Genomic DNA, 17,540 nt, shown 5'->3' on the forward strand with positions numbered 1-17,540 from the left:
TATGCGCCCACGTATTCGGCATCGGCGTCCTTGCGTTGTGCGAGCACAGCGCCGAGGCCGACACCACTGGCACAAGTGTGAATTTCTGTATATGCGCTTGGATCGAAGTGGTGAATCATTGGCGGAGACATAAGCAGGCGACTAAGTCTCGTAAACGCGTCATCAGAGGCTTCCTACCAAGTACGTAGTTAATTGTCGCCTTGGAGAAGTGCGCTCAGAGGTGCGGTAATAGTAGAGAAGTTGCGAACGAAGCGTCGGTTAGGAGCATAGGCCAGTAGAACGCAATATTCCTTTCAGGTTAGCGGGCTTCCGGAATTCCGGAAGTTTTTAGTGTGGTGTAAAATTGGTGTAAATGGTGTAGGTGGGTCGGAAAATCTGGAGAAAAGGCCACAGCGTCATCGAAATAGCAGGTACAACATCTGAGGACGCGCTGCTTCCACAGAAGGCACTTGCAGCTCGCCGCAAAAATTACGAAAATTGTCTAACCGCACATGGTCATAGACTACTGATATGCGATCTTCGCTACCTGGAAGTGCTTGTCACGCTGGTATCCGCGAACTTCTGGCGAGCGAGACATTCACGATTTGTGGAGAACCCTCAAAACGACACACATGTCTCATTTTTATTGCGGCATAGAAAACGGCGAACCGAAGTCTTAGCTGAAGGTGTTTACGGTGGTTTCAGCGATTTCATAACGCCCCGCAAATTATTTACTAACCTATTGCACGCGCACACGCACGCCGATGATGTAAGAACATAACTTCATAACAGAAGTTACCTTTTTCAATGTTCTTAAAGCAACCAGTCTCACGTGGGAAAGCTGCCCTAGCAACTTCATTGACCGTTTAGCCTTCAAATAACCACTTTTCTATGTTGTTTTCATGACGCCAACCGGCCAAATAGTATGGGATATGGTAGACGAATAGTTTTTCTGTGTGTTGAAATAAACAATGAGCAAAAAATGACGACTAGGCAGGCGACATATACACTGTTGCGCCCTGAATAAAATGTTGATATTGCAAGAGCATCGCAGTCCACGCACGTGGTTCTTATTAGCTCAACTACCAGGGAATTGCTTCCCCATCGAACATTTTGCGCGCTGTGCGTGCATTTATAGATTACGAGGTTTTCGCATGCGCCACAGCTTGCGACTCTCCACTTACAACAGTATTTTGTCACGTAGGTGTTAATTGTAAAGTATGCAGAACAAAAGATGGTACAATTGAAAACTTTTTATTGGGCAAGCTTCCGGCCACTATACGATAAACCAAAAGTACAAGCAATACTCGCGATAAACTCACAGCGGTGAGCATGGACGTCGCGCGCCAAGAAAATGATTGCTGATCATTTGTAAGGCCTGTCAGTTTTTATACACATATGTTCGAAGACTCCAGGGTTATTGTTGGCGACCGCGTGAGTTTCAAGTTAAACTAGACGACTTCGTAATCGTCCTGCGCGCAATCTCATCAGAAACCTCTGAATCGATCGGGTACTCCCCGGCACGTCTTACGCCGATTGGGGGTCAGGTGTGCAACAATAAAGAAGGGAGCGTGGCAATATCATACATTTGTCTTGCTTAGTTTCGACATCAAATTCTGCTTAAACAAAGCCACGTTTTCAGGTATCCTTTATCCTTGTTAAATGAATGCGAAGCATTTTCTAGTGAATTAAAGGCACTTGGGTCATATCTATCTATCTATCTATCTATCTATCTATCTATCTATCTATCTATCTATCTATCTATCTATCTATCTATCTATCTATCTATCTATCTATCTATCTATCTATCTATCTATCTATCTATCTATCTATCTATCTATCTATCTATCTATCCGCCTACGTGTGGGTGCTTTCCATGTCAACCGGTTGACTCGACGTATACCGGAATTGGCATAGCAGGGCAAATGTGTGTGACGAATATGACAAACTGGACATGGAGAGCACGAGATGTCTGTCGCGTACGCCATAAAACCATTTTCGACACTCCTATGTGACATACACCAGCATACCTCGGTATATGGTTTGAGGGTGCACGTCATTGGCTTCTCATAATCTATGTCTACGCGTCACCGCAAAATATATATTCATATCTTTCTAAAACACTCTTCGCGGATTAGACAAACAAGATGTACCATTTGTTGTAGTCAGCGATTTAATGGTACCACACAAAAGCATTCGCATATCGTTTTATGACTCCATTACGCCACCGAACGTGCTCGCACTTCTAGAAAAGTGTTGTATGTGCTCAAATATGAGGGCCAAAATTACATCAGACAATGCGCTACCACTTCGACGCCACAGCACTCATTGTGCCGAGTAAACACACAAATACTCTAATTGCACAAATATGTCAATCCACCTGCTAAGAATGCTTCATGTGAAACTGATTTATATCAAGCCCATCTGCCGGAATTTTCTGTGTAATGAGATGAACAAAGACAGTATTGGGCAAATGGCTACAAAGAATTGCGTTACGCCTGCATTTTCACTCAGTATTCTATGGGCACGAGAGTTTTAGATATTATGATGCGCAACACAGTATACGGACACTAAAAAACGCCTCGGGCGGCAGGCATGCGCGGAAAGCGCACCAGATATTCGCAGTCTCAGACACACATGCGTCTCAGACACACACAGTCTCAGACACACATGCGCAGTCTCCACACAACCGGCTATCCAGCTTTTCTGATTCGTACAACGTAACCGACGTATCACTGATACATCCTTGTCCTTTCTTATTTAATAGGCTTCCATGAACTCACGCACATTTTGACATTTACTTCTGTCTATAATATTGATCTCTTTAAAACGTGGTTGACACTTGCAGGTTTTACAACGCGTAGGCAAATGTGCCAAGCTGTCATTCAATAAATTTAGTTCATGCTCCCTGGCTCGTTCATTAATACAACGCTGGTCTGCCCGATGTAGGAGTTGCCACAAGACAGGAAAGTTTCATACACAACGCCTTTGGCCCATTTCCCGTACGTCGTGCCATGTTTCATGCCGCATCCCTGACGCCTCGCCTTCTGCCGAGTAGTTCTCTGACATAACTCATCCAATTTAACGGGCGCGGAAAAGGCAGCAGGTACTCCATACCGGCCTGCTACCTCGTTCGCTCACTATACTTCTAAAGGGTACATCGATTTTGTATGTTTTTGCAGTGAAAAATACGTTCAATGTGGTAACTTTAGATTTGCTAATATTTGTGCGCAACTTTCCCAACTCCAGGTTTTTACATTGCCTGGCAACCTTAACTTTACCTTAGATTCAGATGTCTTTATCTGAGCAAAATTCTTAGCTATAGCATGTATTGCCTTCGCATTAAACATTCCTCTGGGCAGTACTACAAAACGACTCTCTTTGTCTGCTTCAAGAATGACAATGTTCTATTATCTACGCAACGCAGCTGTATTTCGCATAACCTCAGCTTTATCGCTTAGCCTAGTACCTAAAACGCATTTTTCCAGGCTGTCTACAACATCTAACTTACACCTTTCATTATCCTCTGCTGAGGCTTTACCGGCCACGTATCTGTTAAGTGCCGCTAGTTCATGCACAGGAACACTGACATAAATGCAGTACTTTGGTCAATTGGAAAGAAGTGTTGAGCAGTCCTCCGGTAGGCTCACGTTTCCTAATCTCACCACATTCATTGATTTTCCCGTTGGTTTACTGTCCCTGTGAACCTTACAACGTTGTCCTAAGATTTGCTTCCACCAGTACTCCGTCATATGATAGAGGATGCGTCTGGACGTTCTTACCTTCTTTTAGGCTACCCATCGAACGTCATTCTTCAGGTGGGTAATGCATAGCCAGTCATTAAGTAAGCGGAATCGACTCCACAATTCTGAACGCAATATTTTGCACAGGCGGGCACTGTGCCCCTCGACGGGGCAACTTGACCAAAGAGAGAACTCACTTCAGGCGGCGTAAGACCTTTCCTCACACAGAAACCGATGTATCTTGCACGGCAGGTGGTTGCAACGATGGAACTGACGACCTTGTCGATACTAGATAGCATGCTCGGAGAAGACACACACGAAGACAGGCCAGTTGCACTAGAAATATGTTTTAACAAGACTCTTTGTTGGTCAAGTTGGTACTTGCTCAGAGACATGTTTTAGCCGCGAAAGAGCACATACACAGAGCAAAGAAACACACATCGACAGGACGGGCGGCACTTACAACTGAATTAGACTGAGCGAAAACCCAGAAATAAGTACACAACATACACACCTGCGCAGTTTCAACACAACCTTAGGCTTCTTTCTCCCTTCTTTCTTATGTAATAGGCTTCCATCACCTCACGCGCAGTTTGATATTTACTTCTGCCTGTAATCCTGATCTCTTTAAAACGTGGTTGATGCTTGCAGATTTTGCAGTGCATATGCAAATGTTCCAAGCCGTTCTTCATTACGTTTAGTTCATGCTCCCTGGCTCGTTAATACAATGACCGGTCTGCGCGATGTATGAGTTGCCACAAGAAAGGGGAATTTCATACACCACGCCCTTGACACATTTCCCGTAGTCGTGCCATGTTTGTTGCCGCATTCCTGATGGCTCGCCTCCTCCCGAGCAGTTCTCGGACACAACTGAGCCATTTTAACGGGTGCGGAAAAGGCAATGGGCACCCCATACCGGCCTGCTACATTTTGCAGGTTATGAGAGACCTTTTTTTAAGACTTACGGAAAGGGACTGGTTTTTAAACAAGAATTGCCGCATTGTAACACCCTACAATTACTAGACCTGAGTTTAACCATCCAAAGCGCGCAAACGTGTTGGCAATATTTTCCGCGCGCGAAGATAGCGGTAGTGCCGTATGACTCCTGCCCGTCAAAAATAGTCAAGGGTGGCATTGCTGTGCTCTGCCTGGCAACGTCTCTCGAAAAATCGTGCACGCATATGGTGCAGGGATGATTCGATAACCAGATCCAGCGACTTGAAGCTGCGAACTTCCCGTACTCGCTATTGACAGTTGTCTCCGAAGCGCTTTCACGGAAAGCTAGGAGTCAAGGTACCAGAGCCGCCACGGGGGAACATGAAACCGAAACTGTAAGACCTGCTGTGATTCCTTATGTTCATAAGGTCTCTCATAACCAGAAAAAGGTAGCAGGTCGGTACGGGGTACCCGTTGCCTTTTCCGCGCCCATTAAACTGGCTCAGTTGTGCCCGAGAACTGCTCGCGAGGAGGCGAGCCGTCAGAGATGCGGCAAAAACATGGCACGACGTAAGGGAAATGTGCCAAAGGCATGGTATGTGAAATTCTCTTTTCTTGTGGTAACGCCTACATCGGGCAGACCGGGCGCTGTGTTAATGCACGAGCCAGGGAGCGTGAACTAAATTTATTGAAGGACGGCTTGGCACATTTGCCTATGCATTGCAAAACCTGCAAGTGCCAACCACGTTTTAAAGACATCAAGATTGTAGGCAGGAGCAAGTATCAAACAGCGCGTGAGTTGATGGAAGCCTATTACATAAGAAAGAAAGGAGAACGATGTATCAGTGATACGTCGGTCACGTTGTACGGATCAGAAAAGAGATTGTTCGATACCTGGATAGCCTAAGGTTGTGTTGAGACTGCGCATGTGTGTATCTTGTATATTTATTTCTGGGTTTTCGCTCAGCATAATTAAATTGGAAGTGCCACCCGTCCTGTCGTTGTGTGTTTCTTTGCTCTGTGTATGTGCTCTTTCGCGGCTAAAATATGTCACTTAGCAAGTACCAACTTGGCCAACAAACAGCATTGTAAAAACATATTTCTAGTGCAACTGGCCTGTCTTCGTGTGTGTCTTCTCCAAGCTTGCTATCTACTATCGACAAGGTCGTCAGTTCCATTGTTGCAACCACCTCCCGTGCAAGATACATCGGTATCTGCGTGAGGAAAGGTCTTACGCCACCTGAAGTGAGTTCTCTCTTTGGTCATGTCGCCCCGTCGAGGGGACACAGTGCTCGCCTGTGCAAAATACTGCGTTCAGAATTGTCGAGACAAGTGCGCTTACTTAATGACTGGCTACGCATTACCCACCTGAAGGATGATTTCCCATGGGCAGCTGAAAAGAAGCTAAGAACGTCCAGACGCATCATCCATCATATGACGGAGTACTGGTGGAAGCAAATCTTAGGACAACGTTGTATGATTCACAGGGACAGTAAATCAATGGGGATGTCAATGAATCTGGTGACATTAGGAAACGTGAGCCTACCGGAGGACTCATCAACACTTCTTTCGAACGGACCAAAGTGCTGCATTGATATCATTGTTCCTTTGCATGAACTAGCGGCACTTGACAGATACGTGGCCGGTAAAGCCTCAGCAGAGGATAAAGAAAGGTGTAGGTTAGATGGTGTAGACAGCCTGGAAAAAGGTGTTTTAGGGACTAGGCTAGACCATAAAGCTGAAGTTATGCGAAAGACACTAGCGTTGTGTAGAGAAAAAGAACATTGCCATTCTCTAATTAGACAAAGAGGGGTGTTTTGTAGTGCTGCCCAGAGGAATGTTTAATGTGAAGGCAGCACAGGCTATAGCTAAGACGTTTGTTCAGATAAAGGAACCGGAATCTTAGGTAAAAAGTAATGTTGCCAGGCTATGTAAAGACCTGAAGTTTGAACAGGTGGCCACAAATATTATCAAAATGAAAACTACCACTGTAGACGTATTTTTCAGTGCAAAAACACACAAAATCGATGTACAGTTTAGAAGTATAGTGAGCGAGCGGGATACATGGCAACTTTTACTTAGTAAGCACCTACAGAATGTGCTAAAGCGTTAAGATTAAAGATCCCTTCTTCAGTAGCTGTTCGAAAGACATAGTGAAATTTTTGTCAGATAATGAGAACTCACTTACTAACGCCTTTTCAGTAGATGTGGAAGACTTTTTTTATTTAATTCAACATAGTGGACTTTTTGTTGCGGTGAGGACCTATATAGTAGAAAGCGGCGTCATACCCTTTCAAAATGCAGCTGGTATTACGATATGCAACTTTTTATTTCTGTTGGAATCCTACCTCCGCAGTAATTTTATAGGTTTTGACAAGCAGCTATTTCTGCAAAAACACGGCATTATTGGATGCTGCATTGCGCTGCTGTGAAATATATTTTTATCTAGCGTTGACCGGTTGCTCGAGGAAGGTTTTTTATATGAACAGCACTGTGAACAGTTCTAAGGCTTTTAGGTATATCGCCACGTGCGTTTCTTATTATTACTTTGGCTGTATTCGGTTTTCGCCCACAAAGACTGTCAGCAACGCTCAGCGCAAACCACGCCTCATTGTTCCAGAAGCTTCGCGATTGTTGTAGATCGTTTTGTGAAGATTGCGCGCAGCCCGCGAACAGCCTAGATTATTCCAGAGCTTCCACAACCACCAGTGATAAGACTGGCGACGTCACGTGTATAAATGCCGAAGCACTTCACCACTTGTCAGTTGATCGACGGTCGACGCTCTGTTCGCCGCTACCAGTGCATACCGTGCGCGTTGCTGTAAATTAAATTTTCGTTTCTCGGCCACAAGTTCGACCCAATAAAGTGTTTCATCTTGGACACCTCGCCTGCGGTCTTCGTCGACGTCACGACCACGTGACATCTGGTGGAGGTGCTGTTTCGCTCACGTTCTGGTCGCCCCCCGTCAGGCCGTGAACCCAGGTCGGGACGCAGCGAAGATATCGACGCCTACCCCGAGCAGCGAGCAAGCCGCAGGAAACAAGGACTACCTCCACAATACGAGGCTTTACACGACAAGGCCAGGAAGACCCCGACCATGACCACCACAACAGCGACAATGACAGCAACCATGCCGCCTGCACCCGTGCTGCTAAAGGGCGCAAAGAAACCACCGACCTTTCACGGATAATGTGTTGAAGACCCGGAAAGTTGGCTGGAGAAGTACGACCGCGTCGCCATTTTTAACGACTGGACCAATGAAGACAATTTAAGACACGTCTACTTCGCCTTGAAAGACTCTGCCCGAACTTGGTTCGAGAACCAAGAGCGAAGCCTCACGACGTGGGGCATTTTTCGCACAAGATTTCTTGCCACATTCACGAGTGTCGTCCGCAAGGAGAGGGCCGGAGCTCTGCTGGAAACCCGTGTGCAGCTTCCAAACGAGAACGTGGTGCTGTACGCGGAAGAGATGAGCAGACTGTTCCGACACGCTGACGCAGTCATGCCCGAGGACAAGAAAGTCAGCTTCCTCGTACGAGGGGTAAAGCAAGAGCTCTTCGCTGGGCTGATGCGGAACCCACCCTCGAGAGTCCAAGAATTCATCTCAGAGGCGACGACGATTGAGAAGACGCTGGAAATGCGCAACCGCCAGTGTAATCGCCGATCGATTCAAGACAGCCAAGCTGTTCATGCCGTCGGCTCCGACGACCTGCGCGAAACGATCCGAGCGATCGTGCGGGAAGAACTGCGCAAGCTGTTACCCTCACCACAGCCTGAAGTTGCGTCGATCGCTGACGTCGTCTGAGATGAAATCCGGCATTCTCTGGGTACCCCGAGTCAGCGCAGCCGCAGCTGCAAGCAGTGGCCTATAATGCTGCAGCCCGACGCAAAGCCCTCCTCGTCACCCAAGTCAAGACGCCGCGCCGCCCCAGCACTTCCGCTGCCAGGCACCACCGCCGCCGCCACCAATGTCATACCGCCTGGCAGCCCACCAACGATACACGCCGAGGAAGACCGACGTTTGGCGCACCCCCGACCAGCGCCCACTCTGCTACCATTGCGGAGAAGCTGGCCACACTTACCGCCACTGCCAGTACCAACAGATGCGCCTGCGTGGGTTCGCCATAGAAGCGCCGCGTCTACAGCGAGGGGAAGGACCACATGACATCGCCGACTACCTCGCGGGAATGCAATGGACGCCCCGACAACCTTCCCGTTCGCCGTCGCGAGGCCGCTACATCTCTCCCCAACGCCGACCACAGACTGGCCCAACTCGGGGCCGATCACCTAGCCCATATCCGGAAAACTAAGGGCAGCAACCGATGGAGGTGCGGTTGCTGTACGACGAAATACTGAAAATCCTCCGCTGTCGACAACGACGCCGCGACGAAGTCCCGAGCCCCCGCCGCACGCCGGACGACGTCCTGAAGACGAAACTTTGCGACCGGAAGAAGACCTGACGGCGCAACGCGGAAGCAACGGTACAAACCGACGTAGCCGTGACCCGACGCCGCGACGTAGCCGCAACGCGAGATGGCGGACTAGCGACCTCGACGTACTATTCGACAGACACGACGTTACCGCTATCATCGACACTGGGGCCGACTATTCCTTTGTGACGTTTTCGAAAGCCTTGCATTGTACGAAATCGTTATGCACATTTGTATTGTTTCAAAACGACAAGCAACATGCATTTTGGTCAATTAATTCGAACATGTTGGCTTCGCAAAAAATATTACATTGTGAAAGCAAACCGAGATCCTTGTTATGCAAAATGAACGTGGAAATTTTTTACACGCGTCGATACCGCACAGCATTGCTGACAGGCAGTAGCATACCCAGGCATTATATTCGGGGAGGGGGGGCAGGCTCGTAGCCAGGGGGGGCGCCCTAGGGTCCCCCTCCTCCGAAATTTTGAAGTATGTGTTTTTACCAAAAATAAATAATGAAAGTAGGTGTTTTTCTCAAATAGTCAAGGTTTCAGCAAGTACCCCCCATCCCCGAAAAAAAAATTCCAGGCTACGGGCCTGGGAGGGGGGGGGTCAATCACATTTTTAATGTGTTCTTGCGTGTGTTTGTATGAGTGCCTGGATATATACACATGCAAAATCGAAAAATATCGGACGAGGAAGTTTGACACCACCCCCTTCCTGGCTACGCTTTTGTTGGTAGGTTTGCTGCCAGCTAATTTTTAAAGCCTACTTTCTTGCGCCCTCTCTATGCCCTGATGGTACTGCTGTTTTCCAAGCATTTGGTTTGCGCAAAGAAGTGCATGGGAATAAATAAAAGTGAAGCCAACAGTGTTTGTGCCTCTCGTTATAAGAGCATTCAGCACACCCCAAAACAGGTCACCAAAAAATGTGTCCTTGCTAGCATGCTTGAAGCACGCTCTACTGTACGTGCATACGTGCAAGCAGTTTCTCTGAAAGGCTACCAGTGCACATTCGCGCACAGTGACCAGCACGGACTCAAGTGGCAGGGAATCCCGCCTACCAAGGGCATCGTATTTGCAGACCTCGCAACACGTTGTTTTCTTCAATTTGAAAGCCACGTAGCCTGCCAGGTAACAAAAAAAAGGCCGTTGCTTCTGGTAATGGTGCACAGTACCCACGGTCGTCAGAAGCCCCTGAGAGGTCACGGAATGGCATGGACATAAGCTGTTGGCAGACTTTCTCTTTCATCGCATTTTTCTGGACGAGGACCTCACGACGCTTTTTTTTTTCACAGATGCTTTCAAATGCACTAGGCAAGGTACAAGTGGCTAAACTTGGCCGCTATGGTATATGGTCTTGCATGTTTTGCTCCGCGGTTTATCGGCGTGAGAAATAGCTCGCACCCAGCTTTCAAGATGCTGCGGATCGGGCGGCGGCGCAAAAAAGTGCCGCTTTTCTACCCGCTGGCACAGCAGGGCACGAAACGAGTTGGCATCGCAAAGCTTGAAAACTGCTTGACTTCCTGTGGCAAGGAATGCTCGGTTGTCTGAATTCACTGAAGTCATCGAGAGTAACCTCGCGCATGCACAGCCAACACACCCTGGAAAAACATTCCATGACAGCCCCGCACGCGGTCAAGAAACTACGGGAAAGAACACGTGTGCCCGTGCGCGCGACAGCGCTAATCACGACTGTGGCGCCCTCTCTCTGCCTGGGTAAAAGCGGCGGCCGCCTTCGGCGGAGGAGTTACGGAACTGAAAAAGTATCTATAAACGTTGACCTTAAGTGTGCTCGACAAGCAGGTCACCATACAACCTCTCTCCAGTGTCATTATTTCCATCTGCACCGAAAGAGCCACCGACTTGGAAGGCATCATCGAGGGTAACCAGCACCTGTTGCTCAATCAAGACGTTTGCGTCGCAAGAGGAATAGCCGAGCTTCGTGCAGGAAAAACAAAGGTGATGCTCACGAATTTTGGCTACGAATACAAGCACGTGAGCAAGGGTATGACAGTCGCCTTCATTGAAGAAATTGTGGAAGCCAGCAATGCCTTCATCCTCACAGATTTAACGGAAGCTTCCACAAAAACGCCAGGGCCGGAACCTGCTTTTGACGTCAACCCAAGTCTTCCCCAGAGCAAGCAAGAACAGATCAAATCTCTGCTCGAATGATACAAGGACTGTTTCTCGGCGTCATCACGAATTCGACAAAGTCCAGTGGCGAAACACCGAATTATAACGCAGGAAAGTGCGACGCCCCTCCGTCAGAGCCCCTACAGAGTTTCGACTCGAGAGCGCGACGCGATAAAGAAACAAGTCGACGAGATGCTACGCGACAACATCATCCAGCCGTCCAAGAGTCCGCGGGCGTCACCCGTGGTGTTAGTGAAGAAGGACGGGACACTGCGCTTCTGCGTTGATTATCGGCGCCTCAACAAAATCACGGGGAAGGACGTGTACCCCCTCCCACAGATAGACGACTCCCTGGATCGACTCATAACGCGACGTACTTTTCGTCGATGGACCTCAAGATCGGCTATTGGCATATCGAAGTAGACGAAAGAGACCGAGGAAAGACCGCTTTTATAACACCCGACGGCCTGTTTCAGTTCAAGGTCATGCCTTTTGGTCTTTGCTCGACAGCACGGTGTCCATGACACACAGCGCGTCATGGACACCGTGCTGGCCGGATTGAAGTGGCAGACGTGCCTTGTGTATTTGGACGACGTCGTCGTGTTTTCCTCCACCTTCGATGAGCATCTCCGGCGGCTTGAGGCTGTACTTCAATCAATCAAGGCCTCTGGACTTACCCTGAAGCCAGAAAAGTGCCGATTCATGTACGACAAGCTCTTGTTTCTGGGTCATGTGATATCACGTCTGGAGTGCGCCCAGACCCGCGGTAAACAGCTGCAATGGCCGGCTTCGCACCGCCCACCGACAATAAGGCCGTCTATTACGGACGCTTCGTCAAAAACGTTTCACGGATCGCCGAGCCACTGACGCTTCTCACGAAGACTAACGTGGAATTCAGGTGGAAAACGGCGCAAGTGCAAGCATTTCAAGAACTTAAACGACGCCTGCAGACGCCACCCATACATGCGCATTTCGACGATTGCGCCTATACGGAAATACACACCGACGCAAGCAGCGTAGGACTCGGTGCCGTCGTTGTGCAAAAGACTGACGGGCTTGAAATGTTTATCAGTTATGCTAACCGGTCACTATCCAAGGCAGAAGCCAACTATTCCACAACAGAAAAGGATTGCCTTGCCATCATCTGGGCTACGTCAAAGTCTCGCCCCTACCTCTATGGCAGGCCCTTCAAAGTTGTCAGTGACCATCACGCCTTATGTTGCCTAGCTTACTTGAAGGACCATTCAGGTCGTCTCGCACGATGAAGTCTGAGGCTTCAAAAATTCGACATTACCGTCGTGTACAAGTCCGGATGAAAACACTCTGACGGTGACTGCCTGTCTCGTGCCCCCGTCGACGCGCCGCCGCAAGACGACGACGATGACTGCTTCCTCGGAAATATAAGTACTGACGACTTCGCCGAAAGGCAACGAGCCGACGCGGAACTCGGGGGCCTAATGGAGTACCTCGAGTGCAAGACCGCCGTTGTTCCGAAGGCATTCAAGCGAGGACTGGCGTCGTTTTTCTGACCGAACGGCGTTCTCCTGAAGAAGACCTTCTCGCCACTTCCAACCGACTACCTTCTTCGTGCCCTCATCATTGCGACCAGAAGTCTTCCAGGCCCTGCACGACAACCCGACGGCTGGACACCTCGGTGTTTCCCGCACGCTCGCCAGAATACAGGAAAAATACTACTGGCCACGCCTTGCTGCCGACGTCGCTAACTACGTTAAGACTTGCCGTGATTGCCAGCGACGGAAGACACCGCCAACTAGGCCAGCGGGACTTCTGCAGCCAATCGAACCACCTCACCGGCCGTTCCAGCAAATCGGGATCGATTTGCTGGATTGTATCCGACCTACTGCGGCCGTTCCTGTCGTCGTCTTCCGGCAACAAATGGATCGTCGTGGCAGCTGACTACCTCAACCGCTACGCCGAGACAAAAGCCTTGCCCAGAGGCAGTGCCGCCGAGGTAGCCAAGTTCTTCGTGGAGAACATCGTCTTGCGTCATGGCGCCCCAGAGGTCCTCATCACAGACAGAGGCACCGCCTTTACTGCGGGCCTAACTCAGGCGATCTTCAAATAGAGCACGACGAGCCACCGCCGCACCACCGCCTACCACCCGCACACCAATGGCCTCACCGAGCGTCTAAATAAGACCGTCGCCGACATGCTGGCCATGTACGTCTACGTTGAGCACAAGACGTGGGACGCCGTCCTTCTGTACGTGACCTTCACTTACAACACGGCCGCCTAAGAAACAACGCAGATGACGCCGTACAAGTTGGTCTACGGAAGGAGCCCGGCGATGACGCTCGACGCCATGCTACCCCAACGTCACCGACGAAGAAAATCTCGACGCCGCCGCTTACTTACAACGTGCCGAAGAAGCTCGACAGCTCCCCCGCCTGCGCATCAAGACCCAGCAGCACACCGACAGCCGTCGCTACAATCTTCGACGACGCTTCGTGGAGTACCAGCTCGGCGGCCGTGTCTGGATCTGGACGCCAATACGACGACGTGGACTGAGCGAGAAACTTCTTCGACGATACTTCAAACCGTACAGGGTACTTTGACGTCTCGGCGTACTCGACTACGAGGTTGTCCCCGACGCCATCACGAACTCTCAGAGGCGCTGAGCTCGACCCGAGGTGGTGCATATGATGCGTCTTAAACCGTACTATGCTCGTTAACACAGCTGAGGACTGTAATGTTTGCTTGCTTTTTTAGTTTTCCTCAGTATTGTATGCATACATGTTATGTTTTTAAGCATCCGGACGATACTTTTTCAGAGGGGGCATTGCCACGTGCGTTTCTTATTATTCAGGGCTGGGCAAAGATACTTTGAAATTGTATCGCGATACGATGCAAGATACTCGGACAAGAAGTATTTGAGATACAGATACAAGATACTCCCGGAATAATGGTATCCGATACAATACTTCCCAATTGTATCTTAAGATACTTTGATACTTTTGCAAATTTGGTGTTATAGATCTAAATTTCAAGAAATTTGTTTACTTGAAAACTGCTTTACTGCGACCAGCTTTGTTTAATTTTAACAAGTTAAATGCCTGTTTGTAACACAAGATACAAACTTTCTTGCTCAAGGCGTATTAGTTTCATTTCTAAACGACGTACTGGGATTTGTTTGGCTGCTTAATGTGACAGCTCATTAACTGCAGCGCTGTTAGTTGTTTTTGTTTGACGCTCCTGTAGTTTATTGGTGTCGCTGCCCTACTTGACAACCAGCTAGCTGGTCATTATCTACTTGCAAGTGCTTCTGCACGATGGCGCAAATACCGCTGTGCAGTCTTACCTTGTCCGCAAAGGTATTGTTTTCGTAATACCGCCTCCACCGACAGGTGTACAGCAGCAACAACGTTGGTAGCGATATTGCTTGTGACTCCTCGTGTAAGGACGATGAAATACGTAGTCGGTGCTCACAATTAATTGACGACATAAAACTTCAGTGATTTTTCATATTTTACTTATCTGCTGGCGTAAAGCGTTCGTTAGAAACATATGCACTAACGTGCAATCTTTTACCATTTGTTCTCCGAGAGACCTTGAGCCGCCAGGAAACGTCTCAGATGTATTCTAGCGGTACCGAACGCCCCAGGTTATCACTGCTATTCACACTATTGCCACTTCTAGCTCTGCTTAGCTGCGGACTTGTAACAATAAGAATACCTTAAGGTGACCTAAAAAAAGGGAAACGAATATATCTAAGTCGAATACCAAGGTGGTTCCGTATTAAAACAATGAAAGTGAATAAGTATACAGGGTGTTTCACGTAAGTAGAACCCAATATTCAAAAAAACAAGTGTTCAGACCAAGGCCACGTACGTGATCAGTGACTCGCAAACAGCGATTCGCAATTTTGCGAACGGGCGCATCTCGCAAGAGGCGTGCCACATACTACAGCGACATCCCGTACATCCAGGAGAGGTCGACTTCGATAACCGAAGGCACTTGCTGTGGATACCGGCACACACCGGAGTGAGCACCCCAAACGAAGCGGCTCACCGTGTTGCTCGAGGCCTCACTCACCGAGCATCACCAGAGGAACAAGAGCCCCCGCGGGGTACGGCAAACGTCTGGGCGTGGGAGGATCGTATGACCAGGTTTCACGATATCACGACACACTACCAGTTACAGAGACGCGTATATCCATCCCCTCACGATAGGCTAAACAGGACGCAAGCGGTACACTACAGACAATTACAAACAGATTCGCACAGAAACCCCAGACTCATGCACGCCATGTATCCAGACATTTACACTACAAACAGATGCAGCTCGTGTGGCGAGGTTGCCACGCTTAGCCACATGTTGTGGGAGTGTCAGGGCTTGCTTAATAGACAAATCGAACAGTGCCGATTCATCCGTCTCTTCCACCGCCAGCCTCCGCTCGCGCTGGAAGACCGCACTGCTCAGCTCGAACCTGACAGCACAACTCTGGGCCGTCCAGCGTGCCGAGGAAGCCGCTTCGAGACAAGGTCTCGGACCCGCGTCCGCGGTGGGTGCCCAGGCCCACTAAAAAGACGCCGGACTCAAATCTCATTGATTTGGCAATAAAGTTTCCGTTCTTCTTCTAAATGCCGCTGAATGAAACCAAAGGTATTTGGTTTGCCGTTATGTGACACTCGCTATGGTATGTATTGTACTAAGCTTAATGGGTAATTAAATAAGGGCAAATACGCGACATTGCGACATTTTAATTATCCACTTTAGGGCCAACTGCGCTTCGACACATCGTAGAGCGAATTTAATAAACGACCGACCAAATTTTTTTGGCAGCGTACATGCTGCGTGGAGAAAATTTTCGGCCTTTTAGAGAAAGCCCGCGAAATATGAAATAAAACCACGTTCGCAGACAGTTAAAAAATAAGAATAAAGCAGAGAACGTACTTTAGCAGCAGGTTACAAAAGACATATTATAACAAACAGACTGGCGAAAAAATATGCAGAGGACTAGGTAATGTATGGAATGCAAACGGAAGACAGCAAAGAAAGCACTTGTGCTAACAATCAAATTATCACTAAAAGAACTTCTCGAGTAATTTAGCAGGAAGAACAAAGATACAGTACGTCAAAGTGTTTCCTGTCGCGTAAATGCTTGTTCTATTGCATCTAACGTCAGCACCGATAGTGGGACGGTTGTTAGAATCTCGTTTGCGTGTAAGTCAATCTCATCGTACTATGTAAGTCAAGCTTGCATCCACAAGATCTTTCAAATCGCGGATGTGTGAAAGGCGCGACACGCAAAGCAGCCCCATTCTTGCATTCTTGAGACATTGCAACGAAGCATCAGGCAAGACAAACTTCGATAGCGACAGTATAGCGGCATCAGAATTTGTGCGTTCGCATTGGAGTACGCAGCAGAGTGCAGGGTCTATGAACGAGAGTCATGACATCAACACAACTAAAATGAAAGAAAACATCTAGGAAAGACAGGTTGGCTGCGTGGAGACCTTCGCGCTTGTTTTTGTCGCGATGGCTCGAGTGCCATCACGTGACTCTGCTCCACCAATAGGTGCTTAAACATCATCGTCTGTGCTCGCTGGAGCGCTCTGGCGGAAATATAGAAGGTTGTTACTGTCGTCAGTTTTATTCAGGTGGCTTAGTGGCAGCAATATCAGATTGAGAACCGGAATTCCGGTCGACGTTTATTGTTTGGCACGGTGGTGTTTCTATAGCAGTATCTCATATCTTAAGATACACGATACAAGATTGAATGTATCAGAAATACAGATACAGATACTCGTTTTGCAAGACGTATCGCGATACAGACACAAGCTACCCAAAGAGTATCTAAGATGGTATCGAAGATACATGTATCTTCGATACTGTCCAGCACTGTTATTATTACTTTTGCTGTATTCGGCTAACCGGGGGTGGATTGTGTGGGGTATTACCAGGCTGCCGGCCTGGTAATATCCCATATCTGGGGCATTTGATCGGTATTCCGAAAGAAATTTCTGCAACGCCAGGAAGTATGGGTTTCATTTGACTTCCTGTGGAGGAAATGTACCATTACTCAACAGTTAAATACAAACTAGATGAGGCTACCATCCTTGTGGTAGCGTTCAAAGCTCGGCACTGTGTTATGCTCGTTTATACCGCGTGGGAGACGCAAGGCACGCATTTCGCCGTTTAGCGTGTAGACTGTCATTCAATAAAAGCGCCAATCACAGAACTCGTGCTGCCATCTATGTTATAAATAGGAAAACACCATTTGACTAGCTGCGCTTGTCAATAGCCTCTTGAAACATTGCTGAAGAGCCACGACGAGACTGCTCTTCATAAGCAA

This window comes from Rhipicephalus sanguineus, chromosome 6 (assembly GCF_013339695.2).
Source record: "Rhipicephalus sanguineus isolate Rsan-2018 chromosome 6, BIME_Rsan_1.4, whole genome shotgun sequence".
Classification (NCBI taxonomy): Eukaryota; Metazoa; Arthropoda; class Arachnida; order Ixodida; family Ixodidae; genus Rhipicephalus; species Rhipicephalus sanguineus.